This window comes from Myotis brandtii, unplaced genomic scaffold (assembly GCF_000412655.1).
Source record: "Myotis brandtii unplaced genomic scaffold, ASM41265v1 scaffold107, whole genome shotgun sequence".
In the NCBI taxonomy this organism is placed as follows: Eukaryota; Metazoa; Chordata; class Mammalia; order Chiroptera; family Vespertilionidae; genus Myotis; species Myotis brandtii.
Genome location: NW_005353629.1, coordinates 4284678 through 4312432, shown reverse-complemented (window position 1 = coordinate 4312432; position 27755 = coordinate 4284678).

Below are 27755 nucleotides of genomic sequence, written 5' to 3'. Positions count from 1 at the left end.
CACCTAGGAGAATTCTATTTTCCTGGCCCTCTGGAAACCAGGCTTGGCCACGTCACCTGCTTGGGCCAAGGAACTGTGAGCAGAGATGGTGTATAATTCCCTCGCATGGAAGCCTACGAGCCAGCCCATGTGCCCCTGTCCCCTTCCCTCTGCCCAGCCACCAGCACCCACAGAATGGGGGGTGCTCTTCGGGGGGCTGCAGATGCAGGAGCTGAACCCCTAGCCAACACGCAACGTAAGCGAGAAATAAAACCTTCTTGTTTAAGCCATTACTGCTTAAAAGTTGCTAATTACCACAGAATCATGACTGATACAAAGGACAGTTGTACAAAATTGGAAGGATTACAAACATTGATCAAATATGCTGGAAATTTTAACTAAAAATCAATTATAAAGGTGCTAATTTCTAATGAACGTCTAAATCTCTAGGCAACAAGAATAAGAAATATGTTCAAAGGAGAGTTACAGCATATCCTGGAAGACAATAGAAATACTGAATAATCTTACGCTTTGATTAAAAACGGACAGTACATGTTAAGGACACATGTTTGTAATTTAAGGATACTCAGCAGAAGAAAAGAATGGCAATCAAAAGCTTTCAAATGTCTGGCAGAGAACGGGGAAGATTGAAAACTCACCCAATTCATGTGAAATTAGGAGAAGAGGAAGAAAGAGGCAAAGAAAAATGATGATAAACAGAAATCATAAAAGAATGTGGCAGAAATAGGTCCAAATATTGAAATGACAATAAAACGAAAGGAGGAAAGTTACACATTAAAAGACTGGTTTAAAAGTGTACCTAATCAGATTGCATTTCAAAAACATAGTCATTTGTTTCTGTATAAAAAACATACCTAAAGCAAAGCCACACAGAGAGGGTGCTAGGAAAGGACACTGGAGTAATGGTAATGGTCACGGCTGCATTGTATCTTCCTCCCCTAAATTCACATGTGGACGTCCTGCCCCGGGACCTACAGTTGGACGTGGGGCTTATAAAGAAGCAGTTGGCGTCGTTGAGGGCCCTGATCCAATGTCGCCAACGTTCTTATAAGAAGAGGAATGTGCACCGTCACATGCGGAGAAAAGATGGTGCGGACTTGGGAAGAGGCAGTCGCCGATGAGCCAGGGCTGCTCTCAGGAGAAACCACGCCCATTGGCACCTCCTCTCTGCCATGAAGCCTCCAGACGTGAAAAAATACCAGGTGGACTGGTTACTAAGGCGGATTTTTTTTCAATAAATGGGGTTACACATATGTTGATATATAAGCGATTTGATATGGATGCTATTTTGTTGTATTGACAGCAAGCTTCAAAACTTTATATGTCAAATTTGCTGAAGGTGTTAACATCATTGATATTTTTATGATTAAAAATGTCAAATTTCATGCCAAATAAAAGAGCATTTGTGGGAAGTTTTAATTCATTACTTTATTTTGAAGAAAAAGTTATTGTATACTTCGGGAAGCTTATAGTAAACATGCTCCATCTCAAGATACTTGTGAACACTAGTTCAAACGCTTTAAGTGATGATTTCGATGTGAAAGACAAAGAACGTCCAGGTCAACTGAAAAAGTTTGAAGACCAACAATCACAAGCATTATTGGATGAAGATGCGTGTCAAACTCAAAAACAACTTGCAGAAAGATTAAACGTTGCTCAGCAAATAATTTCTGATCATTTACAAGCAATGGGAAAGATCTTAAAGGAAGGAAAATGTGTGCCACATCAACTGAACGAAAGACAAATGGAAAACCGAAAAGTCATCAGTAAAATGTTGCTTCAATGGCATGAAAGAAAGTCTTTTTTGCATCGAATTATGACTGGTGATGAAAAATGGATTTGTTTTGAGAGTCCCAAATGCACAAAATCATGGGTTGATCCAGGTCAACCATCAACATCGACTGCAAGGCCAAATCGCTTCGGAAAGAAGACACTGCTCTGCGTTTGGTGGGATCAGGAAGGTGTGGTGTATTATGAGCTTCTAAAACCAGGTGAAACCGTTAATACTGATCACTACCGACAACAAAAAATCAATTTAAACCACGCTTTGATCCTGAAATGACCAGAATGGGCCAGAAGATACGGCAAAGTAATTTTGCTTCATGATGACGCACCATCACACACTTCAAAACCAGTTAAAGGCACGTTAAAAGATCTTGCCTGGGAAGTATTAACCCCCCCGCCGTGTTCACCAGACCTTGCTCCTTCAGATTACCACTTGTTCCAATCGATGGCACACGCACTTTCTGAGCAGCACTTCAAAACATACGAAGAAGTGGAAAACTGGGTCTCTGAATGGTTTGCCTCAAAACAAGAAAAGTTCTATTGGGACAGTATCCACAAATTACCTGAAAGATGGGGGAAATGTATAGCTACCGATGGACATTACTTTGAATAAAACACTTTTGATGTTTCTCTTGAAACTACCATGTTTTCTTTTATTACAAAATCCACATTATTAACTGGTACACCTGGTACATTCTGTTGCCAAAGCGGCAGTTGGAGGGACTTTGCTACGCAGCCCTGAAAACTACTACCCGGATCCAAAACCACTGCTGTGGCTGTATGATGGCACACAGGCTGACATAGGCTAAAAGAGAGTTCAAGCCAAAACACACTCATCGCATTACAGCGGAACATCAACCCTGAAAAAGGCCAGTCCCCTAAGACACAGAGTCATTGCCCCCGACCCTTCTGCAGTCAAGCTTCAGTTCCTCCTCCTCCAAAAAAGTCATCCCGTCGGTGTCACCAAAGACCTTCACGTCATCAAAAACCAACGGTCGGTTATCGATCCTCAGCCCACACATATTCACTTCCCTCCCTCGACTCCATGTTCTTCACTCCTTCCACCCGTCCCCAGCCCCCGAACCCTGATCCGCCTTCCCCCAACCTTCACCCGGTGGGGAGGGTGCTGGCCGTCTCCTCAGAACAGCTGCAGTGGCTGCAAGGAGGCTGGGTGTGGGGTCAGGATAACTGCAGGTCCCTGTGACACAGGGGAGAGAGATGGGGGCAGGGAGCAGGCGTGAGAGGAAACAGACAACTGCCATGGTCATTAACAGGCAGCGCCAGGTTATTACCATAAAGAGCAACGCCTCACCTTCACCTCTCACCCGACTCTCCAGTTCTTTCCCTCTCCGTGAGTGATGGGCCATTCGCCCAGCTGCTCAGGCAATAGCCTTAGGAACCCTCCCTGACTCCTCTCTTGCTAGTCCATCTGCCAGCCAGTTCACCGGCAAGCCCGTGGGCCCTATTTCCGAAATAGACTCGAACTCTCCCACGTCTGCCTTTACCTCTGAATGCAAACCACTGCCCCTTCTCTTGCTTCTCCGTTTTACTGAAGTTACTGGGGTGACACCGGTCAACAGAACTACATGATTGCAGGTTTCAGGTGCACAGTTCCACAACACATCACCTTACACTGGATGGTGTGTGCAACCCCCCTCAAGTCAGGTCTCCTTCCATCATCATGCCTCACCCCCATCTTAAACAAAAACTATTTCAGAAAATAAAAAGTGCGAAAAGCAAGCTAAGTTCATAAGATTCCTGTCACCCAAAGAGAGCAAAGATAGTAGAAGAAAGGGTAGAAATGCAAACAAAGCAAAAATAGAGGGAAAGACTGGCTTAGTTCACTCATTAAAAGGAAAAGCTTTTCTACATCAGAAGATACCATCAACAAAATGAGAGATCTACCCCCAGACTGGGGTTCCATTATATCGTAAACATAACATATATATCAAGCGCACAAAGAAATATGTGAGAAACATATCAAATCAGGAAGGGCCAACTATTATAAAACATGAGTGTACACCAGCGTACGGAAAAGAGCTCAAGCTCTCCACCCCGAGGTCAGAGCAAGCGGCTATGCCCCGGGCTGGCTCCTGCGGCCGCTTCTCTGGGCTCTTCCATTCTCTGGGCTCCTTCCATCCTTCAGCTCCGGCATTGGGCCCGGCCACAGTCCTTCCTACACTCTCCCTGCCTTTCCCCCTCTGAACAGCTGCGGAGAAAGTTCCCTTTCCCTCTCCTTCCCCTCCTCACCCAGGGACACCCAGCCCCGCCTTCACGGTCCAGCTCACATAGTGTGGCGCTTCCTGGAAGGCAAGCTCCGCCGTGCCCAGGACTGGCAGGTGCCAACTTCACCTCACAAAGGGCTGGAGGACCTTTCCCACCTCATCGCTGTACTTCCATCCTGCCTGGCACAGTGCCTTACATACGATAGGTGTTCCAGGATATTCCAATGAGCACACGTGAACACGCCCTCATGTATGTGCTACCTAAATCCCCAGGCGTTTCTACAACCACAAAATTGATATAAATCTAATTTTAACCCTGAACTTCTGTCACCAAGGAGACCCTCAATATGTGATTGTGTGAATTGATGGACTGAGTGAATAAGTGAGTGGGTTTTCCCACACTTTATCATCGAATGAGATAGTGTAGGTCACTACCTATCACTGTCGGTTGCCCCACGCTCCTGCTCGTGTCTTTTCCCAAGATCCCTGGTAAACATTTCTAAGTTCTGCGAGCAACAGATAAACACTCATTTTATTTACTATGGTCCAACGGGGAGATCATAAATGCAAGAACCTGTACACGTGGATATAAATGCCCCGTTCTTCACACGGTAACCGTGTTAATCATGTAATTTAACGTTCTTCTACTTCGTGTTGTTTACTGAGCTCTCTTGCGGGAGTCATTTCCTCGACTCATAATGGGAACAAGCCATTTGATTCTTAAAAAAAATCACTCAGTCTCCCTCCTCGGGACCAATCGCATCTTTCCCTATAAATGGCTGCTGCGGGTCATTAGGTCATGCTTTCTTGGAATATCCTATCTTTCATTTATAATTTCGTTAATTAATCTAATTATTTCTAATGGTAAGTTTAGTGTCCTAAACAGCAAAAAAAAAAAAAAAAAAAATTTTGTGTCGCTCTGTGACTTAATTCACTGTTGAACGGAGATGGGAAAGCTCTTGGGAGTGGAAATTGATCATTAAATCAACTCGTGCTCCTGCCCCTCACAGCACCTCCTCCCCCAGGAGGGCCTCCAGCGCCTCCTGCTCCTGCCCAGCCCACCACGAACATGACCACAGAAAATGGAACTCAATTCTTAAAAATGTCAATCAGCCGATATTACTTCCAATGCAATGTTCCCACCCGCACAGCATTACAAATATCTATGCACTAACCTCCCGTCAGCTGGAAAAGAGGCTCACACAGTTTCACTCTATTTCAATAAGAGGGAAGTCGGTTTAGGGGCCTTGGTTGTGTCTGGAGGCAGGATATTCCTCCTGGGTCATCACATGCCTTGGGTGTCAATCAAAGAGCCGCCCTCGGAGGCCCGAGAGGATGTCCAATGAGCGCCCCGCGAGGCCGAGTCGGGCCTGGATCTGTAACTGATTTCCTGGGCGGGTCAGCAGGCAGAGTCATCTGCATGGAGAGGGGTTCATTACTGTTCTATGGGCTCCAATTACAAGGACATGACCAAAGACCAATTACCTCAGCCCTAACTGGTTTGGCTCAGTGGATAGAGCATCAGCCTGCAGACTCAAGGGTCCCAGGTTCGATTCCGGTCAAGGGCATGTACCTTGGTTGCGGGCACATCCCCAGTAGGGGGGGTGCAGGAGGCAGCTAACGATGTTTCTAACACTCTATCCTTCTCCCTTCCTCTCTGTAAAACTCAATAAAATATATATTTTTAAAAATTCCTCTCTGCATGCAGATGATTTACACTAATGCAATGACTTTCTAAAAAAAAAAAAAAAAAAAAAAAAAAAAGGATAATGACCTGTTTTTATCCCATCCAGAGCTGCACCTGGAAGCCTTGAGCACGGCCCCAGCGTTTAAGCCCATGCCCGGCAGTTAACCAGGCTGAGGGCATCCTTGGTAGACGTGCAGCTTGGTGACTTGGTTCTCATATTTACCCAGAAGGGCTTGGTCCCGTGGAAGCTCAGCACTTCACGGGGGTGAGGGGTGCTCCAGATCTTCCGGGCGGACGCGGGGAGGCAGTGAAGCGGCCTCTGATTGACTAAGGCGATTTGATTTCCACTACCAGGTAACAGCGCACAAGAGCTGTTAGGAAAATTGGATGGTATTTATAACTCTAATTTGTTTTACTCTGCGACTCTAGGAAACGTCATCGTGGTAAATGCACTGAAATGTCAGGGTCATCACTTGCCACACAAAGTTTCTCTTCTCTTTTCCCCGCTGAACAAATGCCACCAGCTTAGCCTGGGGGCCCGGGCTTACGGGAGCTGGTGACCGGGTGGCCTTTGGCAGTTCTGAGGGCTATTGGGCCCGCCCGAGCTCCCACTGCCTCACCCCCACCCCCACCCCGGCCTAGGACTTCAGGGGAGTCAGGGACTGTGCCAGGCTGGGGCGCGCCGTCTGCAGAAGCAGCAGCAGCAGCAGGCTGCCTGCCCAGGCGCTGGCTCCTCTGGTCCAAGAGGGAGACGTGGTTCCCGCGCTGGCAGCCTCGCAGCACCGCTCCCGCTCCCCCTCCCAGGGCTGAAGGAACTTTCTGAACGTGCCTGAGCACTGGGCCAGGATCTCTATCCAGAACGACCTTGAGGAAGGCAGCCCTGGAAGGTGGGCCTGGTTCTGCGGGGAGCTCTGGTGAGGGGCCAGCTGCCGCGGTTCCGCGGGGTTAGTTCGTACAGAAAGAGCAGCTCCCAGCACAGCGTCCAGGCTGCATCTGGCGTGTGCGTGTGCGAATTCACCTGCCGCAGGCGCGGCGTCAGTCTCAGGGACCCTAGGCCCCTTATTTAGAAGCCACAGGCCACCCGGGTCACCAGCTCCTGTAAGCCCAGGCCCCAGGCTAAGCTGGTGGCATTTGTTCAGCGGGGAAAAGAGAAAAGGAACTTTGTGTGGCCAGTGATAACCCTGACATGTCAGTGCATTTCCCACCATGATGGTTCCTAGAGTCACCATCATTGGTCAGTCTGACCAGATGACACAAATCCTGTGTGCCCTTTTTAAACTATATTTTTACTGATTTCAGAGAGGAAGGGAGAGAGATAGACCATCAATGATGAGAGAGAATCACTGATCAGCTGCTTCCTGCACGCCCCACGCTGGGGATCAAGCCCACAACCAGGGCCTGTGCCCCGACCGGGAATTGAACCATGACCTCCTGGTTCATAGGTCAATGCTCAACCACTGAGGCATGCCAGGCGGGCTAGATTTATATTTCCTTTAGAAAGTATTCCTATAGCAATTGAGAGACTAGACTGGAGGAGAGCAAGACCAGCCCCATGGAGAGTAATGGTCTTACTCTCAGTAGTGGTCCCAGCTGAGTTAATATAGTGTGTGAATCAAGTACTACAGTGGACATAAGACACGTGATAGGGCCTCAGGAAGTAGAACTGTCAAGACTCAGTAACTCGGATAAGGAACTGGTTCTGGCCCCTGGATGCAAGATACAGGAGAGAGAGAGGAGAGAGAGGAGAGAGAGGAGAGAGAGAGGAGAGAGAGACTCCCAGATTCCTTGATGGACCCTGAGCTCTGTTTAGAGGCTCCATCTGGGGAATGATGTCACTTAGAATTCTCGATGGGAAAATATCCATTCACTTAGGAAAGCTCCTGTTTTTAAGTCAATCACTTTGGAGGAATCAAACATGAATGAAAAGACAGGTGAACAGCTAGGGGCACAGAGATAAAGACACATCACCCTTAAAATCAGCGGGGTGGTTGGTAGTGTTATTAATCAAGACGATGCATTAGGAGAAGGAGTAGACTTGGAGGAGAAGGGACATTGGATGTCAGGAATTCCAGTCTGGGCAACTTGAGATCGAAAGGCCTTTTTAGGTTCAGAGGAGGATGTTCTATACAAAGTTGTTTAAGTGGATCTAGAGCTCAGAGGAGATTTCTAGGTAGAGATTTATGAGACACAGAGAATCAGTGATAGTTGAGGTCACAACTAGATCTAAAGTTACATTGCTCTTCCTTAGTAGTAGATGAGACGTGGTCAAAATTAGTCAAGTTCTTCAAACAATATCCATTCACTCCATCAGTAAATAGTAACTAAACATCTAGCCCAAGGACTTAAGTGAAGAGCTTGAAAAAGAACTGTAAATAAGACAGTGTTCAACTTCAAGACATATATATTCTACCTAGAAATTCAGATGTTAAACAACTGGTTACATGGTATACTACTTAGTTATGTTTGGGATTTAGGCCGCTGAGAAGATATGTAGAACTTTTAACTGGAGAAACAGACCTAGTTTAAGGCAAAGTGGAGGGTTTCACATAAGAGTCTCTGAACAACTACCTTGAGCTAAGTGTTAAAGGTGAACTAACTAGGCAAAGAGAGGAAAAGTCATTCCAGGTAGAAGGAATAGCATGTGCGAAGGGCCTGGGACAAAAAGATGATGAAACAAGAAAGTTGGTGGAACAAACAAAAATATGCGTAAATATTCCACATTATTAAGTTGAAATAGAGAGTACTTTCTTTGGACAAATATTAAGTAAATACCGTCATAATGTAGACTATAGGATCCACACCATCTAGAACTTTAGGCACCTTGTTTAGAAACCAAAAACCTCGATTGATGGGGGAAAAATAAAGAACAGGAAAAGCCCAAGGATGGTTTGTAAACCAAACATATCAATACAAGAGTAACTTCATCGAAGGCTGTTGAACTCCTTTTAGCTTCTCGAAGGCGTGTTTCTGAAAGGGAAGTCAGACATCACTCTCTGAGATAGACTTCAAGGTCATAGCTAGATGGCAATGTAAACACACTACAGGAGACAAGGTCTATTTTCATAAGCATTTAACGCTAAATGTCCTTGGAGCACTCAAGGTTCAGGAATTTAAAAAAAAAAACTCCATTTTTTATTCATTCTTGGTCCTCCAGCCTCCTGTGGCTCCTCTCGCTATTGCCAGCACCTAACTTCCCAAGGGGCCTGGCTCTCCCACGCGTAAGTCACACTATCACCTTTCCATACCCACAAAAACCAAGACCCAAGACAGGAATTGCACAGTGTCCACCCGAATAATTAGGAATAACAGCAGCAAACCTTCTCCTTCTTCTCACTTCCAAGAGTGCTCTGGGTTATGTTTTCTGAATTATTGCTCAAGGATCACCTTGCCTATGTACATATTACCCTTTCAATCCCAAGGTGGTAGCAGTTCTGCATTTAGAAGGCATTGGCACAACATTGAGAGCATCCTAAATTGCTTATGGGTAAGGTAAACATTGTCTGAGGCTTTGTGTCTTGCCCTACAGTTTTTGGAAACACACTTTCATGAGGCCTTTGGTTGCACCTAATGGTTAACAAGGACATCGCGTGAGCATCTCCGTCTCCTGGCAATTCCCCCAGATGGCTCCCCACAGAGCGGTGCAGAGCTGTCTGGGGACCCACCAGAAACATTCAGCAGCTCCGGATTCTGCAAGTCACGGGCCCAGAAGGGAGCAACTCCCTGAGTCCTTTCTAATCACAACCCAAATCCAGAGCTTCCCCATAATATCCTAAAAGCAAGAGCATCACATTTGTGGGGAAAAGCAGAGCATATTGTAATGGGATCATTAAGATCAACCCTAAAGTATGTTCACAAGTATCATGACAGCGCTGTGGATACTAATTGCTGCCTAAAAACACCGCTCGCCTAAGTGCTGGGATCAGGCGGGGTGCTTTCTGCCAAATGCTGCTTGGACCGTAATTGAAGGGTCATTACGAATCTACTGGAAGGAGAGCGGCCAACGCAGAGAGGACAGGAGGTGCGTCTGGAGCTTCGGCCATTGTCAAGAACGCCACACCAAGGGACACGCGCAGGGGTCTAGGCTCAGGAGAGAGGGCTTGAAGACGACGCCCGCCAGGCCGGGGCTGCCTGCCTCCGAGCTCTGTAGGCCACACTGATGGGACCGGAGTCCTGTGCACTTCCCTCTGAGAAACGTACCTACACCTTATGAATATTTGATCCCGCTACAAATTTGAAAAAATAAAAATCACCAGTCTCTGAATTATTTAATTGTTTTTGCCCAAGCCCTAAATTATTGTTCCTGTAATAAAAAAAAAAATAAATGTATTGGGTGGGAAACAAGACTCCAAAGAGGCAAATTCCAACTCGAGCCCTAACGGCGGAGGCTGTGGCCACACTGCTTTTCTTTACGACATGAGTGGTCTCCTTGGCTGACAGCAGCAGAGACGCGGGTCAATACTGTCGTCCCCGCCAGCGAGCGCGCAGACTCCGAGCGTCCTCCTTTGAATTAACTTGACCGCAGGCTATTTCTTGCAGGGAATAATTAAGAAATTGGCCAAAGTGCCTGAAAGAGATCTGATGTTGACATGAATTCTTTAAAACACCTAAACAAGCCTTGAAGACTGGAAAGGTCCTGGTGAGAGAAGCACATTTCCTTCCTCTAATATTTATGGGAAGAAAATCATGAAAATGTGGGAAGCGACTGAGGAGCATTAGCAATAGGTCAGGGGCACGATGTTGCCTGTGACCATGGGGACCCGGCAGGCGCCTGGTCTAGGGGAAGGACTGTGAGGAGATGCTGTACTGGGCTGGGTGTAGGAGGGGGGAAGGGAGAGTAAAATCATGATATTAAAAGTGATATTAAAGATTTCTCCTGGGTGTAGGAGGGGGGAAGGGAGAGTAAAATCATGACATTAAAAGTGATATTAAAGATTTCTTTTTTTAATATATATTTTATTGATTTGCTTACAGAGAGGAAGGGAGAGGGATAGAGAGTTAGAAACATCGATGAGAGAGAAACATCGATCAGCTGCCTCCTGCACACTCCCTACTGGGGATGTGCCCGCAACCAAGGTACATGCCCTTGACCAGGAATCGAACCCGGGACCCTTGAGTCCACAGGCCGACGCTCTACCCACTGAGCCAAACCAGTTAGGGCAAAGATTTCTAACTAAGAGGTCTCATTACATGCTGAAAGTTCACAGAAAGACAGACGATTTAACACTAGAAAAATATGGGCAAAAAGTTAAAAAGAGAAACAGCCAGCCCGTGTTTCCATGTAGTTTAAGGTGTTGACAAGGAAAGTCTTCAGGGAACAGTAAGAGCCATCATGACGTCCAAGTGGACGACGAACTCCAGGTGGACACTAAGATGTCCCCATTGTCCCACCTCCCGGTACCCATGCCCTGTGTCACCCTCCCGCTGAGTGCGGGAGGGACGGTGATTGGTTCTAACCAGGGGAAGGTGCTCCCTGCGTGCGATGCTGATGCCCATCGAGAGGAGAGTCTCTCCCAGGCCAGGAAGCCATCGGGGAGGGGCCTGGGAACAGCCCCCAGCTGACCGGCAGCAGAAACCTGGACACCTCAGTCCGGCCGCCGGGCAGGAGCGGAGTCCTGAGGTGCCTTCCTCCCCGTCACCTGACCCCGTGAGAGCAGCATGTGAGGCCTGAAGCAGAGGACCCGCCAAGCGGTGCCCATACGCCTGGCCTATTGGAACGGCGGCATGAGTCCGGGCTGTTCTAAGTGGCTAAGTTCTCGGCAATATTGTTATGCAGCAACAAATAACTGGGCTAGACACCAAGGACGCTGGCTAAGTTCGTTCATTCCTAAGAAACAAACCCTTTCCTTTTTACCATGTGACCTCCAATCACAGAGCTGCAAAAAAATAAAGATTACTAGGAAGATACAGAGGACCAAACGGTGTGTCAAGATATCGCTGAAGGGAACGGTGTGATGGAGAAGAAACTATAGAAGCGGTCCTTGTGGGTCTCCATTTGCCCACCACGGAGGATGAGCCCCGACTTCCTGAAGAAATGGTAACAATCCCGTTTTGCCTGCAAGTGGAAGAAATCAGCCTGTGGGACGTCAGAAGGAGCTTTGGGGTCAGACAGATTCAGGCTTAAATCCCATCTTGGCTGTTTCCTAGCTTGGACAATCTACTGGATCTCAACTGCCTCATCTGAACAATTGACATAATCAAACCAACCCCAAATGGTGCTGAGAAAATGAATAAGGTACATAGCATTGGGATGGAAAATAGTAGGCACTCAATAAATACTATCCTCTTCCCCTTTCTTTATACCCTGAGATTCGTGCATCCCAAATTCTAGAAGAGAATGTATTCTTTTAATCAGGAAAAGTACAACACTCAAAGGAAGTTGGCCCTAGAAGTATTAGACGCACTGAAAATCAAAGTCTGGCTGTATGATCAGGAATGACGCTAAGAGGAAACATGTTATGGATTCAAGGTAGCTGCATAGTGTACCCTTCAATAAGTTCAACTTTTCATAAAGCAGATGAATGAAAAAGGGGAGAATTACATAATCACTGATTTGGAAGAGAAAGGAAAAGAGGATGAGAAAATGATAGCTTACAAAGAATGTCACAAAGTCCACAGGCCAGAAGTTAACTTTGGTATAAAGTACAAAGACCAAAAAAAAAAGAGCATTTATTGTGCTATGTTTGAAAAAGAGATAAAAAAAATAAAAGGGATCGTGTCTTTGAGAAAGATGGTATGATATTATCATGTGGTTTAAATAAAACTACTTTCACTTTGCAATCATCTGCACCAATGAGGGTGATCATCAAATGGAAAACTGGAAACTAAACACAATTAAGACTTAACCAAAGAGTACGAAGGTGGAATTGATAGGGAAATTGTCTTGGCTCAGACAATTTGCTTCCGGGGCGAAGAGTTTGCAAAAACAATTGGAGAACCACTGTCCGTGACTTTTTTAAAAATTACCAAATAACCAGAGAGGCCCCGAAACTACAAGTAGGCAAAAATTTTAATTTTTGTGTAATAAACACCTCGGAATAAATCTTGATACTGGTACCCAACTAAATTTTCTAATGGATAACAAAGCAGATGGTCCGTAAGCACTTTGAGAGGAAAATGATTATAACGAGGAGTCAAAATGGGTTCACTGAGAAGACATCAGGCCCAACAAGTCTCAGTTATTTTCTAACAAAGTTACTAAACTGGTAAATTAGGAAATGGAGGAGGTCTCGGAATGAAAATGAAATGAATTCTCGCGTGGTTAGCCGGAGAAAAGGTCTTGAAGGAGATGCTGTCTTCCCCTGTTTCAGACGCCATCCTAAAGGGTTAAATCACTGAGCGTCACCGCATCCGTCAGCCCTCAGCTGAGATGACTCGGAGGAAGTTCGCTCTGATCAAGTTCAGGGTTTACATCCCTCCTATAGATTATTGTATTTCCATTCTCCTAGTCCTTGCCAGAGTGCATTATGATTGCTTGCCTAAGTGCCTAGCTCTCCAGTGAATTCAGAAGATAAGATCCATAAGGGCAAGGACCCAGTCTGTCCATTGCATCGCCTATCCCCAGGGTCTGCTACTATATCTGATACATGGAGGCTGTTCCATAAATAGTTGCCAGTGGAATGAATAAGTAAATAAATGAATAAAAAATATTGTATGTCACAGAGATATAGTTTTCATCTCAATATAAAAAATAAATTTCTTATAATGAAGAATCTTTATAATTCCCTTCAAAAATCATAAATTCCTTATCATTAAAATGTTCAAGAATAACCTGAAAAAAAATATCATTTACCCAGTATTTTGTACAATGGAGTGGAATTCCAAAAGTTGACCTCTAAACTCCCTTTTAACTCGATACTCAAAGACATATCAGCTTTTATTTTATTATAAAACTAGACCGGGCCTGCGGGGATCAGGCCAAAACCGGCTCTCTGACATCCCCTGAGGGGTCCTGAATTTCGAGAGGGCACAGACCAGGTCAAGGGACCCCACCGGTGCACGATCAGGGCCAGGGAGGGACCGCGGGAGGGCTCCAAGGTGTGTCTGGCCCATCTTGCCCAGTCCCAATCGGCTGGACCCCAGCAGCAAGTTAACCTACAGTTCAAAGCGTCTGCCCCCTGGTGGTCAGTGCATGTCATAGCAACTGGTTGACCAGTTGTTACAGTTGTTACAGTCGTTCTGTCATAACGGTTGCTTAGGCTTTTATATAGAGAGATGGAATCAGTCCTCAAGAAAATTCAAACCCTCAGCCCCCAAATTCCAGAGGCAAACAGATGTGCAAACAGGGAGCTCCCAAGGGTGATGCTGTTCTTTTGGTGACGCCTACCTGGCCTAGAGCAGGGCTGTGCCCAAGCAGACAATTGATACATCTCAACAAGGAAATGATCACGGAAAACGCAGATTGCTTCTGAAGTGAGAAGAACAATAAGACAGTAAATCCATACTTGGTTTCACAGAAAGAGAGTGGAGTCCTAACGGTACATAGGACTTCCCAAACATCCCGACGCTACGCACAGCAGAGCCAAGACTTGACCAGTTTGCTGCTCTTTCCATCGCCCTATGTTACCTTGACACTTTTTGCAGAAACAACCAAAGACAAAAAACGCTGTATTGCAGGACACTGAGGCCATCTGAGGACACTGTAACCTCCCTATGGTCAAAACCAAGGGGTCATTATCATTGTAATCATTCCAAGAGGGTCGTTGGACAAGACCAGAAGAGACAGTACATAGGACCGGAGGGAAATACACATATACACGGGGTGGGCAAAGTGGGTGTACAGGTGTGAGGATTCGAAACAGTTTATCCTTGTAATATTATTGATTAATTACTGTATTATTTTCCATACAAACAACTGTAAACCTACTTTTGCCCCACCCTGTATATGTATTTATGGTATCCAAGTTGACAATAAATTTTGATGGTCTTTCTTTTTCCTATTGGTCTATATTAATCTAAATCACCATGAATTTGCCAAATCCTCCTGCAATTTTACACTCCATAGCAACAGTCCGCAGGTCCAGAATCAACAGAAAAGATTTATCCAACAAGGGCTCAGGGGTTGAGCGTCAACCTATGAACCAGGAGGTCACGGTTCAATTCCTGGTCAAGGCACATGCCCAGGGTGTGGGCTCCATCCCCAGTGTGGGGCGTGCAGGAGGCAGCCCATCAATGACTCTCTCTCATCACTGATGTTTCTCTCTCTCCCTCTCTGAAATCGATAAAAATATATAAATAGACACACACAAAAAAAACAGTTATAAATGCCTTTGTGAGAAATAACCTGTGCGTGTTTTAAACACCTGATGAAATTTGTGTGTGAAAATGAAGGCTGCTCATTTGAAAGCACATCACACAATGTGACCACAAACGCAGAGTTCCTGGAGGCACAGGCCTCACAGGGAGCCCTGCGGTGGGATGACTGATGTGTGAGCAGGAGGCCGCGGCGCCTCACACCGCTGCTCCCAGGAGGAGGGAGGGGCACGCGCTCATGGGTGGACAGGCGTCAGGAGGAGCCACACTGGAGCCTCCGGCCATCCCTGTCCCTTCAGGCTCCCTGGGCCCTGGGCCCTCCGTCACCCAGAGGACCGGATGCTCACGAAGAGGGAGCATCTCATGTGATTCCCGTCCCACGTTAACTCTGAAGTTCAAACCTTAATCTCCTGGCTCTTTCTCAGAACGTGGAGACACTTTGAGGCCCTGATGGCCCAAAAGACGGACCGTTTCTAGAAAAGGTAGGATCTACATCGTGCAAAAAATCAAGTAAAATAAATACATAGACACTTGTGAAGTCAATGGACTGCTTGAAGGCAATCAGCCTCTGCAGTTATTTCCTGGTCAGGAACGCTGTGCCGATGCCGGCTAATTAGCCAGGTCCTATGAATTATGTATGCATATCTTAAGTAAGTGTGTACACGTATTAAAGGGGTTTTTTTCCCCTTATTTCATTGAGAAGCCAATCCTTTGATGTGGCTCTGCATAAAGCTCTCATACACATCAAGAAGCAATCAACAAACTCCTGGAGTCCATCAGGCAGGGTCGTTTAGATGGTTTCTAATCATGATTATGAAAATATAATTAGGTGGTTTCATGTTTGTTGTTGACTCTGTGTAGGGGAAAGTGAGTCTCCAAATAGAAAGTTCGGGAGATATTACACAGAAACCGCAAGAGAACAGCGTGCAGGGGGCACAGGCACGCACACGCGTGCACGGGCGCACACGCACACGGGAACCACAGCCCCTTCCGCCAGCATCTCAGCAGCCTCAGACTTAAGGAGAATATCATCGCTTTCAAGATGTCAAAAGAAACGGGATTTAATAAACCGATTGCCTAGAAATAGGTTTGACGAATGCCTCCCTTTGCTGTCCTCGTGAACTGTAGCTGTTGCTGCAGTTTAAAAAAACCCCCCGCCTGCCCCCCCCGCCCCGGCCTGGACAGGTGGGAGGGGAGGAGGGACAGTCCTGGACCCATGCAGCTGAAAGATAGTGCCCTCGCGGCCTCTCCTAATCCATCTGCAATAAACCTGATATTTATTTAGCTCCAACCGCCCAGCTTGGAAGTGGAGGGATCTGCACCTGCTCCTGCGGAGGATGGATCACCCACCAGCGAACGGTGGCCTCGCAGCCTGTCCGGGCATCGCCACCTCACCGGGGTGACAGGCCCCCCACCCCCACAGCCTCCGCTCCCGAGTTCCCCACGGGACTCTCCAAGCCGCATTCCCTTTCCCTGTGCAGCCAGAGCCGACGCCGGGCCCCACTGGGAACACCCACCCAGCCTGGTCCCTCTGCGCCTGGAAGCCATTGGTCAGCAGCCGGCCGGCCCCTTTGTGGGGGTTTCCAGGAGCTGAGGTGCCAGGTAAGCGCAGCCGCAGGGCGAGGGCTCTGGTCCCGCTCCACGTGCCACCGGCTCTGCCACGAAGACGCGGGTTCTGTCTGCGCGGCTGCGGCATCTCTACCCACGAGGAGCGCCCAGGCTCGCATCTTCTCCTCCGAAGCTTGAGTGTCGAACCAGCCTCTGCTCCTCTTCCCAGCGCCAGGGACGTGCTGCGTCTCGCCCATGCAATGTGTCTGGCAGCAATACCGCCTCTTCAGGATGCAGACGCAGGAGCTCCTTCGGGGGCAGAGCCGCGGGCAGAGGCCTGTGCTGCATCCACCGGCTCCACTGAGAACCGGGAAGGGAGGGGACAAGGGGCAGGTCACCGGCATCGGGACCAAGCAGAACCGGGAATTGGAGACATCATCGCACCAGCTCGTGGGCAGGGCATGCTGAGGACTCTGAATATTAGACCAAAGATTTCTCTTTAAAAAACAACTCTGCTCTTGCCAAATCTGCCGCTTGTCCCCGAGGGACAGTGAGGTGCCTGCACAGAGGGCGGCTCAGGAGGGCAGGGGCTGGCGGCTCACACCGCACTGGGTCCACATCTGGGGAAACTGCCACTCACAGCCCCCCACCCTCGGCCTCCGGGGCACACTCCAGCCACTCGCGGTGGCCTCGCCAGGACCACGGTTAGTACTAACTCCTGTGAATGTTGTATCATCTTGCATTTGTCACAAGCCTGTATTTTCAAGCTGCTTTCTAACCCTATATAATAAAAGGGTAATATGCAAATCGATCAGGTAGCAGAATGACCGGTCGCTATGATGCGCACTGACCACCAGGGGGCAGATGCTCAATGCAGGCCTGACGGCTGGCGAGTGCAGTGGTGGTGAAGGTGACAGGAGCCTCTCCTGCCTCCGTGGCAGCACTAAGGATGTCTGACTGCCGGCTTAGGCCTGCTCCCCGCATAAGCCATCAGTTGGACATCCCCTGAGGGCTCCCGGACTGCTAAAGGGCGCAGGCTGGGCTGAGGGGAACCCCCCTCCAGTGCATGAATGTTGTACACCGAGCCTCTACTCCTAATAAGTTATTTCTCACAATGATCCTGAGCAGGAGGACAGTGGTCTTCTCTCAGTGTTAACAGTGAAGGAAAAATCAGTGTAGCCCTGGCCGGTTTGGCTCAGTGAACAGAGCTTGGGCCCGTGGATTGGAAAAAAAACAGTGTCGCTAGGTCACCATGCCAGAGCCCACAGGGAGTGTGCTCTCCACGGGGGGATGAAGGACATACCAGGGCCGCCCCCTCTCCTGCACCAAACAGCTGCCTCTGAACGGTGACGGGAACAATGAGGGCGGCACGTGGGCCACTGAGCAAGAACCGGTGACAGTGGGCACAGCTGGACACTCCGCCGGCAGATAGCCCTGCCCCGAGGCGCGGGTGTGGGCTCAGAGAACACCGCCGGCTCCACCACCTTAGATTGGCTCTTTCTTCTTTTTCTAAATATATTTTTATTGATTCAGAAAGGGAGAGGGAGAGAGAGAGAAACATCAATGATGAGAGAGAATCATGGATCGGCTGCCTCCTGCACGCCCCACACTGGGGATCGAGCCTGCAACCCAGGACATGTGCCCTGACCGGGAGTCGGACCATAACCTCCTGATTCCTAGGTCAACGCTCAGCCACTGAGCCACGCCAGGCGGGCTTAGATTTTCTTAAGAAACAATCAATGTTCTCCGTGACGCCGAAATCAGAGAGTTCAGCCCAGACACAGAAACATGTGCCGATGACCATTTAACTTCCGGTGTCTGAGGACTCCTGACGAGACTTGTCAATACCCACCCCCCCCCAACTCTGCATGTGGTCATGACACTGGTGCACTGGCCCCTGCCCTCATTCTCACCACTGTCAACCCCTCACGCCCCTCCCTCTCCCAAACCCTCATCTAATCAATAACATTTTCTTTCAGGGCAGTCTCCTTTACTGCTGCTCCATCTCTGTCTGGGTTACCATGGCAACGATCCTCAGAGCAGTGTGGTACCCCGTTCGTACAGGCAGCCCCGTCACATGACTGACTACCTGCGTCTACTTTAATCATTGCTGGAGGGAACGCTCCAAAGTGGCTGCTTCCCGCTTCCTGTCGCCGTCCCCCAGACCGCCTCGTGTTTGCCATCCCCCACAGCCTGGAGAGCACGTGTGAACGGCGCCGATTCCAAAGCCAGCCGGGGGGCTGCCTGGGGCGAGCGGGAACCCCCACTGCTGGAGTGAGCAGCCGGCCAAGCCCTCACAGCCCAGGTCTTCTTTCTCCCAGGGAGCCGCTCTCAGAGGTGGCAGCCACCCCCCTTTCTTAGACCTTGGTTGTAGAATAAAAGATGTCCCCCACCTCATCCTGGTCCCGAGGCCCCCCCATCCGGCAGCCCCACGACCTGACATTCTCACAGCCACTTCCCGGGCCCCGGCCAGGCCAGGCCTGGGACCGGGGGCCGCTCTGGGGTCCGTCTAAATCGCATTCTGAACCTGATGAAACTCAGCTAGTGAGGCAGACGGCCCACCCGGCGTGGAGCTCTCGCTCCCCATAGGAGCCCAGGGACCACACAGGGCAGGAGCCTGTCTCCATGGAGATGGGCCGCTCGCAGGCTAACGCGCCCTCACCCGTCGATGAGCTCATTGCCCTCTCGTGCCAGGGCTCTGGACGCATGGGTGGCTTCTGGCGGTCACTTCCTGGAAATGGGGGCGGGCTGGGCCCCCCGGCCTCGGCCTGGCTGCTGCCCGGAGGCCGGGGAGCAAGTAGGCGGCAACTGCTCGTCCGCTGCGAAGCTCCGGCTCCTCTCTTCTGTTGGGAGACGCAGGGGCGACTCTGGGTCCTGTGTCCTCCCGGGCCCTGGAAGCAGACCTGCCACCAGCCAGACGTCCTGTCAGCTGCGAGGAACCCTGGGGGGCAGGCCAGGAGAGCTGCTCCGTCACAGCATCGATGACCCCGGACACCAAGGTCCCCTCGCCACAGGAGGGTGCTCTCAGCCATGACCGGGTAGCTGCTGCTCCTTGACATGGTCATGGGGGAGAGTGACGGGGTCGGGGGTCAGAGTTGTTGGGAAATAGGCTTGGACTGAATCCGGAGTCTGAGGCACCCCTTGGGGTCACAGGAGCAGGCGGGCCACTCAGGGAGACGGGGCTGCACCCGGACGGCATTGGCTGCCCCGTGGCCGGGGAGCCATGAGGAGAGAACTGCCTCGCTCACAGGTTCAGCTGGACAAGAATCACTAGGGGCTTCCCGGGCTGCAGAGCAGGGGGTCAGGGCGCTCTCCGCCCACAGCAGCCTGTTGCTTCTCTCGGTTCTTAGGAGACAGCAGCCTTCGTCTCTCTCTCTCAGCTCTTTGCTCTGGAAAGAAGCCGTTCGTGTTGGACCAAAGTCCTTTGGGGACAGCCCTCTAAAACCTTCTTTCTTTCTTTCTTTCTTTCTTTCTTTCTTTCTTTCTTTCTTTCTTTCTTTCTTTCTTTATTTTAAATGTTCATTTTCAAGTGCGGTTCACGTTCAGTGTTACTTTGTATCCGTGTCAGGTGCACCGCCTGGGGGCTGGGTGATCACATACTTTACAGGGTGCCCCCACCCATACAACAGTATGGACCACACCCCAGGCTGCTCTCTACACCCGTGACCATGTCTGTGACCGCCCACTTGTCACTCTTCGTACTTTATCTTGTAGATCATCATCTGGAATTCCCAAATCCTCAGAGCTTCCCTCTAAAGCAGCGGTTCTCAACCTGTGGGTCCCGACCCCTTTGGCGGTCGAACGACCCTTTCACAGGGGTCGCCTAAGACCATCCTGCATATCAGGTATTTACATGACAATTCATCACAGTAGCAACATGACAGTTATGAAGTAGCAACGAAAATAATTTTATGTTTGGGGGTCACAACATGAGGAACTGTATTAAAGGGCCAGAAGGTTGAGAACCACTGCAAAGGAAAGAGGACCAGTCCTCAGTTTACACTTGATCTGAGAAGAAGGCTGAGAAGCAGTATGTTCTCAACCCAAAAGTAAACATCGGAGCGTCGGGGCTACTTGGCAGTCACGGGCCCCACGGAGGGGCCGGTCCTCTGTCTCAGGCAGAGTCTGTCCTGGACACGGGGAACGGGCGACATCACACGTGAGGAGGCCGAGGCCCGAGGCGAGAGGGAGGCCTCCCTGGGGCCGCGCCGGCGTGGGTTTGAGCGCAGAACTGGGCTCCGCGTGAGGAATTCCAGGCCCACGTGACAGCTGTGGGAGCCCGGGACGCTCATTCAAACAATCCATGTGTCCATCTGGAGCTGAGAGCTGAAGGCGGCCTAAGAAATGGCCCAAGAAATGAAGGCCTCGGCTTGAGGTGTTGACGTGACTTGTCGGGTGGAGTGTGATTTTCGGACGCGAACCCGAGGTCTTAGGAGAGGACAGAGCGCAGTGCGTTTTACACACGTTTCACACAGACATCGGGCTCCCAGGCAGCGCTGAGGTGGGTGAGCAGCGGGGACACGGCCACAGAAGCAGCTCCACAGGCCAGGATGGGCCTTCCCTGCTCCAGCGTGACCGGCCGCCTGGCTGCCCGGACGGTCAAAGCTAGAAGCCGCCCTGAGCAAAGAGGGAGCGCTGTGTGGGCAGCTTGGACTGTCCCCTGACTCCCGCCACCTGGCCAGGGCCTCTGAGGGGCGACCTGTCGCCAAAGCTAAGCACAGGGGCCTGGATACCGACGGGGCAGGCGCGGAAAGGGCCACCTGCGTAGGATGACAGCACGTGAGACGGGAGTCGTGGACCAGCCACTCGGCCTCGGGACTCCTTCCAGGTTAGGATGAGGACGCTGGCTCTCAGGGCGCTGAGGGTTCACTTTTGCTCTCACCCGCTGCCCCCCGCACAGGGCAGGTGTGAGACGGGAGAGCCAGGGAGGGGAGGAACCCGCAGCCTGTGCTACCTCGTCCTCACCCGCTCCCTCCCGAGTTCACGCCAACGGCAAAGCCCCCTCTTCGCGGGGAAAGTGTGTCAAGAAGGCAGCATGTGGCCGGCGGAGTAAGCCCACAGCTCTGCAGCTGAGCAGAAGCAGGGCGTGCTGTCCGTGCCGGGGGAGGGGGCTGCAGGGCACTGTGCTCCTGGCTGGTGGGCGGGTGTCCTCCGTGTCCTGCAGGGCAGGGACCGAGTTCCAGAGGAGCTCCCGGAGCGGAGACCGTGGGTGCCCACGGAGCTGGGAGCAGAGCAGGACGGAACCCAGCGCTGCCACGGTCTAGCCTCGGCGCTCTACTCCCTGCTGCCCCTTCGTCCTGAAGTTGAACGCTCACAAACAAATCGGCTCTATACTTGGACTTGGTTCCCTACTTCCTCTGGAGAGAGCACAACTAATGTATAATCAAGGGACAAAGGCAGCAGACTCGGCGACACCATGGCTTGAGGACGTGGTACTTCACTCTCGGGTCAGACACGGAGCTCTCTCGCCCGCCCTGGGAGGTATAAGGACATTTTCACAATCACATGGCTTTAATGATAATGAGCAGTTAGCTCAAGGCACCGTCTCACCAAATGTGCCCTGGACCAGGGAGTCTGAGCGTAAGCCCTGCTTCTACCCTGCGTGGTCTCGAGTATCACTTTTCCCCTTTGTGACATAAGGGGTGAAACCAGTGTCTTTAGAAGGCACCTTCTGAGGTCTAGATTTCATGGCTCTAAACTCCATCTTTAAGGCTACCAGGCCGACTTCACAAACACTCTCTCCCACCATCCTGCCTGGCAGGCATCGATGCATAAGCCATGGGCACAGACAATAGGGTGGTGAAGGCCAGGGGTGGGCTGGGAGAGGTCAATGGGGGCAGAGGGGATAAAGGGACATGTGTAATAATGTCAACAATAAAGATTTTTTTAAGAATTAAATAAAATGTGAGCTTGCCTATTCAAATATTAAATATAGTATGTAGTTATGTAAATTTCTATAGTGTAGTAATTGTGCCTCCTGACAACAGAAAAGAATAAAGAGAGAGAAATACATAGAAAAGTCTCACATGCATGTGAATTTTAGACATAAAGTCAATCAGGCGTTTAAACCGGGGAGGAAGGGCCGCATATATGTGAGAAATAGCCCTGGGAAAGTCACGTCGATACTTTGGAAGAAAACTCGGATTTCTACATCGTTCCTTATACAAATTCCAAAGCAATTCAAGAGTCAGACACACAAAAATGTAAATATGGTGGAAGAAAACATGGGAGAATGCTTTTATAATCTTGTGATTAGGAATATCTGAGCAAGAATCTAATGCTATGTATGTTCTAATTAAAACTCTATAAGGAAAAATATAGATAAATTAGAAAAAATAATTGAGTTCTTTAAGATACAATACACCACAAACAAAGCTAAAAGGCAAACAACTAGGAGAAAATATTTGCATTAAGTGTTCTTCACACAACAAGTGATATAAAGTGTAAAAAGCTTTTGCAAATCAAAATAAAGCAACCTCGGAATAAAAGCTGGCCAAGAATATAGCGAGCACTGATTGAGAGGGTTCTACTTGCCAGGCAATATCCTAAGCGTCTTACATGTGCAAAAAATGAACTGATTTGCATAAAAACTCTTTTGATCAAATACTATTAGCATCTCCATTTTTCAGGCAAGAAAGCTGAAACAGAGAGAAATTTAGGAACTTCCTCAGAGTTATACCATTAGTAACTGCTAGAGTCAGGATTTAAATCTTTAAATTCTGACACCAGAGCCAGAAAAAAAATACAAATAACTGATAAACTTAAGAACAGTTGGTTAATATTAATAACGGTCATGGAAAGGCAAACACTAAAGCACAATGAGAAAGTCTTACCTACCAGTCAGTTTAAAAAGAATCAAATTAATGAATAAGCCCAGCATTGCACAAAGTGTAGGGAAACAGTTACTCCCAGGCTCAGTTACTGGGGATGTCCCTTCATCTGGCATTTTTAGAGGGCAATTTAGCAGGGTCCACCTAACTTACAAGGACATGCCATTTGACACAACAATCCTACTCTATCCCATAGAAATTCTTGCACACGTACCCAGAGATAGCCGAAGTGAAAAACTGAAAATAGCCAATATGTCCATCAAAGGGAATGGTTATCAAAATGACTCTATATCCAATCATGAATGAAATGTAGGGGAGTGAACAAAAATAATGAGTAATATCTACATGAATGAGGTGGAAAGATCTCTAAGACATATCATTAAGTTTTTAAAAGTTATCAAATAATATAGAGAGAACTTGATGTAATGTACCAGTATGTATACATTATGCACTTGTTTATTCACTTAACCACAACAACAAAGCTAGCACCTCCCACATGCCAGGAGCTATTCTAGTCATAGAGATAAAGTGGTAGGCCAAACAGACAGTCTCTCCTAAAACTCACATGCTGGTGAGCGGGCAGACGGTAAACAAGCAAACCAATAGAAATAAGAGTAATTTTGATGGTGTGTTAGTTTTTCATTGTTGCTGTAACAAATCACTGCACACTCAGAGGCTTAAACAACACACATTTATTATCTCACAGTTCTGTTCGTGAGAAGCCCAGCCCAGACTCACCACGAAAGGCCTACATTCCTTCTGGGGGCTCTAGGCAAGGATCTGTTTCCTTGCCCATGAGAGTCGGCAGAATCCAGTTCCTTGTGGGTGTAGGACTGAGGTCCCCATTTCCTTACTGGCTGTCATCTGAGGGTCCCTCCCAGCTTCTAAGCCACCGAGTGGCCTGCTGGTGGCCTGCTTCCTCTATCTTTAAAGCCAAGAAATGTGGGGCAAGTCTCTCTCACACTATGAATTTCTTGTCTTTCTTCTTCTCCGCTCTCACCAACCAGGAAAGGTTTTCCACCTTTGAAGACTCCTGGAATTCGATTAAGCTCCCAAGATAATCCGGGATAATCTCCCTGCCTCCAAGGTCTGTCACCTTCCATCTCAGCGCATTTAGGTCCCCTTTCCCATGGAAGGAAACAGACAGGGTGGGGCAAAAGTAGGTCTACAGTTGTGAGTACTCAAAACACAGAGTTTAGTCTTATCTTAATATTGATTTAGTATTGTATTATTTTCCATACAAACAACTGTAACTTGGTAATAAATGCTATGAGGCAAACCAAAGGATGTGATGCAGAGGTGGGGTGGGATGAGATGGGGAGGTTAGTTTAGGTTGTGTCATCAGAGAAGGCCTCCCTGAAGCGATGGCAACTGAACTGGACCAGACAGCCCTGACCACCTGGGGCGGAGCATCCAAGTGCACGTTTAAATCTACAGAAAAGGGCCCGGAAGCCGGGATACTGACCTGGTCACAGCTGCCCCCACGAGGAACGGGACCGGAGTGTGGAGGGAGACAGCAGGTTTCACTCATTGTTCTCCACTCTTCCTTTGTTTGAATGTCTCACTTGCATAATTTTTAAAAATTATTTATGATTTTAAAGACTTAGAAACCAAAGAAAGCAATGTGTCTTTGTCCCGGGCCCAGTTGACGCAAAGAGAGTTGAAGATGTAGGTATTGGCGGCCGTCAAGCGTGCGTACGGGGATTTTGGCAAACCCACAGGCAGAAAACAAACACTGGCTTCTGCGAAAGAATCGCGGCCAAAAGGGGGTCACAGTCTATGTCCTTCCACTCCTGAGCCTCGAAGGAGGGGTCACTTGTCAAGTGGACGTTTTCACACATCAGCACCTTGGAAACGCTCGTGGCTCTGACCTCTTTATTCTGCTTCTAAGTCCTCACGTGGTGCCCAGTTCTCACTGAGCTATCGCCCATTGTTTCATGTTTTTTCCGAGAAGAACACTAAAAGCTTTTCTGAGGGGAGGCGGGCAGGAGGGGTCACCCCGGGGCTCTGCGGTGGAGCCATCTATGCCAGCAAAGGGAGGCCGCCCGGAGCCTCCTGCTGCTCACGGTGCGATGAGGGCAGGTCAGAGGACACCTGGAGGCCGGTCCGCACTGACTGGGCAGCCGGCGGAGGGGAGGCAGGAGCGCGGGGCTCTCCCAGGACCAGGGGAGCAATGCCGCCAGCCATTCAATGGTTTCAAGACTCTGAGATGCAACTGCAGAAAACAGCCTTCTTGAGGGATGGTTGGGGGGCAGGGGGGGTAAGTGTGTGTGTGTGTGTGTGTGTGTGTGTGTGTGAGTGTGTGCACGCGCACATACGTGACGATCAGAACTGCAGCTCAGTTGGAAAGCAGTAAGAAGCAAGCAGTCGCCACAGCTACAAAGGAAGGCGTCTGCGTTCACGTGTGAATCACATTTGTTTTCTCAGACACCCGCCCATCCAAGACAGACATTCTCTGAGTAACTCGTCTATAAGAGTCCAGCAGACTTTCCATTAGACGTCCCTTCATCACCTCCAGAGTGATAACCCCAAAGCTGACCGCCTGCCCCCAGCCCTTCCTGCCCCAGAGAGGGGCGCCCTCCTGCCCCATCGCTCAGGCTCCAGAAGTCAGGGTCATTCCCAGCTCATCCCCCACCTCAGCCAGGCGTCCCCTGCAAATCCTCTTTGGAAATAGGGGAGGGATAAACCAGACATAAATAAAACGCATTTCATAGCCACCAACTACGTCACCAACAAGGACCCCAGCCCACTCCTCCCGTTCCCACCACCCCCTCCGTGGAGGCAGGTTCCCAGGCCCGGTTATCACAGCGCTTCCTGGGCAGCCTCCCCTCCCCGCCCATCACCTCCGTCCAGGCTTCCGGGCTTTCCCTTTCCCAGCAGGGGGACGGGGAAGGGAGCCCCAGCACAGACTCCTTATCACCCCAGACCCGTCTGGTGCTGAGAGCCTTTTGGGTTTGGCCGGGCTTCAAAGGCAGGAGGCAAGGCCTTCACAGTGTATCACTCCCAAGTCTCTCTGTGTGGGGGCCGCTCAGATGCGGCCAGAGGTCTGTCCTCATCTCTGCTCCTGAGGCAGCAGGTGGGAGAAACCGCCTCCTCCAGGGCAGCTGCCTGGGCTCCACGCAAAGACCTAGTTCCCTCCCCCTGCCTCTCCTCCCGGGAGTGCTGGCCAAGCAGGGCTGAGAGCTGAGCCTCCATCCTCGCCGCTCGGAGACACGGGGAAGCGTGAAACCAAAGAAAACCAGGCTCAGCACAGCGGGGCCAGAGCAACTCAAGCCCTTGTTGACTGTGTTCATGCAGTGAGTCCTACTACTTCCTCTCACCTCTGAGAGAGAACGAGGTAGGGGGAGAGAGGGAGAGAGGGAGGGAGGGAGTGAGGGAGGGAGGGAGGGAGGGAGGAAATTGGTAGTGTCCAGAAGCACAGTTCTGTCTACGCAAGCATTTATAGCCCCAAGTTAAACCTGACTTTCTCACTTATTTCTTCTTGCAACAAGTGCTTTTCAAGCACCTACCACGTGCTAAGCGCTGAACAAAACAGATAGAAGCACTGGCCTCTAGGAACTGAAGTTCTGGTTTGGGAAATGAATAATAATAATTTTTAAATATATTTTTATTGATTTTTTACAGAGAGGAAGGGAGAGGGATAGAGAGTTAGAAACATCGACAAGAGAGAAACACGATCAGCTGCCTCCTGCACACCCCCTACTGGGGATCGCACCCGCAACCAAGGTGCAAGCCCTTGAGCGAATCAAACCCAGGACTCTTCAGTCCGCAGGCCGATGCGCTATCCTCAGAGCCAAAGCGGTCAGGGCAATAATAATTTTTTTAAAAAGATGACAGAACTAAGCAAAGCCGTGTCAGGCAGTGACAAGTCTACGCAGAAATAAAATAAGGAACGAGGAGAGAGGGTGCAGGGTCCCTGTAGATCAGTGGTTCTCAACCTTCCTCATGCTGCGACCCTTTAATACAGTTCCTCATGTTGTGGTGACCCCCAATTTCATTGTTACAAATTGAACATAATTAAAGCATAGTGATTCATCACAAAAACAATATGTAATTATATATGTGTTTTCCGATGGTCTTGGGCGACCCCTGTGAAAGGGTTGTTCGACCCACAAAGGGGTCGCGACCCACAGGTTGAGAACCGCTGCTGTAGAAGAAGGCCTGAGAGGTGGCATCTGAGCCGTGCGGGAGGTGGACTGACCGCCGTCCCCATCACAGCGGGGGTCACGTGCTGCGCGCACTGGCTCACTGAGGCTGCCATCAGTGTCATAAGACTGGCGACTTAGCCATGACTGCATCGTCCCCAGGTCTGGGGGTCAGAAGTCTGGGATCAAGGTGCCAGCAGGGCCAGGCCCCTCTGATGAAGGCACCAGGAAGGAGCAATCCCTGGCTCCTTCCCCCTTCCCTGTCGTGCCACCGTCCCCCCCCCCC